We start from the raw sequence: 2,611 nt of genomic DNA, 5'->3' as shown, positions 1-2,611 counted from the left end.
TGGTGGGAATGCAAGCTGGTGCAACCACTCTGGAAAACAGTATGGAGGTTCCTCAAAATGTTGAAAATAGAACTCCCCTATGACCCAGCAATTGCACTGCTGGGTATTTACCCTAAAGATACAAACGTAGTGATCCGAAGGGGCACGTGCACCCGAATGTTTATAGCAGCAATGTCTACAATAGCCAAACTATGGAAAGAACCTAGATGTCCATCAACAGACGAATGGATAAAGAAGATGTGGTATATACACACAATGGAATACTATGCAGCCATCAAAAGAAATGAAATCTTGCCATTTGCGACGACGTGGATGGAACTAGAGGGTATCATGCTTAGCGAAATCAGGCAATCGGAGAAAGACAACTATCATATGATCTCCCTGATATGAGGGAGAGGAGATGCAACATGGGGGGTTAAGGGTGTAGGAGAAGAATAAATGAAACAAGATGGGATTGGGAGGGAGACAAACCATAAGTGACTCTTAAACTCACAAAACAAACTGAGGGTTAATGGGGGGAGGGGGTTGGGGGGGTGGGATTATGGACATTGGGGAGGGTATGTGCTATGGTGAGTGCTGTGAAGTGTGTAAACCTGGCGATTCACAGACCTGTACCCCTGGGGATAAAAAGATATTATATGTTTAAAAAAAATAAAATTATAAAAAAAAAAAAAAAGAAACCACCGGCTCCACGGCTAATAATATAGATAATAACCTGCTTACAGACATCCGGTGTGCAGGAAGCTAAATAACATGACTACCAATCATTTGCAGATGACACCTGATGCCATGCATTCATTCTTTTCTGTATGGTGCACTTCATGATGCAGACTTCACCATGGAGAGGTTTTTTTCACATCTGATACCAAGTTTTTCAATCTGTGATGAATCTGCTCTTTTCTCTTCATTCATTCTTCCCCCTCCACTTTATGGGAGAATAAAAAAGGAAGAATAAAAAAGGAAGACCTCTAAGACTTTTGTTCAAAGCAATCTTTCCTTGAACTTCTCTATTCATTTCATTCTTTGTCTTATACCACCTCAGCCAGATCCCCAGGTCTCTGTCCCTGATACAGGCAGCATGTTTTTGGGAAATGCTTGCTTTAGTATTTGCAGGCACTATGCTGGGATGAGGTATCAGATGACAGGCTTTCATCTGGATATAATTTATTTATTATATCAGTACTTTATATTAAAGAAAGTGCACCAGTGTGAAAATTGAAGGGAAAACATATTTTGGCCAAGGGGTAACCTGGAAATTATTAAAGTTAAAGCTTACGGGTCAAAGGGTGCCAGCTTCATGTTATTAGAATAATATGTTAATGTTTAAGTCATATAACCTCTATGGGTCTTTGAAACACCTGCAATGGAAATGGTTTTCACACTATGATAATGATAACAAATAGCCTGAGGCTCACTGCTTTCCTTCTGAATCTACTCATGTGACTGAATTTTATGAGCCAATAAAACATATCCTAACATAAATATAATAAAGATTCAGCAAAATACCACCCTAAGTCAATTTTCTTCACAACTCTGCTTTCTCTCTCTTTTCACTGCTACTCCCACCTCAAGCTCCACCCTCTCCAACTCTTCCCTCCTTCTCTTTTCGTTTACTTAGGCTTCATTTGATAACAGCTGCTGCTGAGGAACTAGTGAATGAGGCTGCCACAAGGATAAACTAGAAAGCATGTTAGCTGCCCCATAACATATTTTCTGTTATTAAACAAAGATGATACCATGGACTAGATTCTGCCCTTTGACAAACAGTATTGCAAAAGGTGTATATCACCCCTTAATAAACAATAAGTATTTATGTCCACTTATTTCACTTTACTTATATTTTTAGCATTAATATCTAAACATATGTATGCATACACATGTCCACACATCCACATGATTCTCAAGATACAAATCTCTCCCAGGTATCCCAGAAGTCATATAATGCCAAGAAGTTCTGTCAAGACAGGCATAAGGACCACTTTCATTTATGATTGGTGAAATTACCTCAAATGACATTCTGAGAGTTGAAGTAAATCGATTACGATAATTTTCATTTATTATTTTAAATACAGATGTCAATTCTTGGAATTTTTTTATGCATACATAATATAGAGCTTGTTAGAGGAAAAATGAAATGGTTAATTTCAAACTGGAAACTCCCAAGAAACAAAGAAATAAAATGAAATAAGTCAGCCAGCTGATTATCAAAGAACCTCAATAAGTCAGCCAGTTGATTATCAAAGAACCAGGGTATAGACTGAATAGTATCTCCCAAAGTTCATATGTTAAAGTGTTAACCACCTATGTGACTGTATTTGAAGACAGGGCCTTTAAGGAAGTAATTAAAGCCAGTTAAATGAGGTAATAATGGTAGAGATCTAACCTTGTAGGATATATGTCCTTACTAGAACAGGAAGAGAGATCAGAGATCTTTCTCTCTCTCTACATCAAACAAAGGAAAGGCCATGTGAGAAGGCAGCTGTCTGCAAGGCAGGAAAAAAAGGCCTCACTAGAAACCAGCCCTCATGGCACCTTGTTCTTAGACTTCTGTACTCCAGAACTACAAGAAAATAAATTTCTGTTCTTTAAGCCATCCAGTCTGTGATATTTT

The sequence above is a fragment of the Enhydra lutris genome, unplaced genomic scaffold, assembly GCF_002288905.1.
Source record: "Enhydra lutris kenyoni isolate GAN:26980312 unplaced genomic scaffold, ASM228890v2 scaffoldscaffold3, whole genome shotgun sequence".
NCBI classification, from domain to species: Eukaryota; Metazoa; Chordata; class Mammalia; order Carnivora; family Mustelidae; genus Enhydra; species Enhydra lutris.
Note: the sequence above shows the minus strand (reverse complement) of the source record.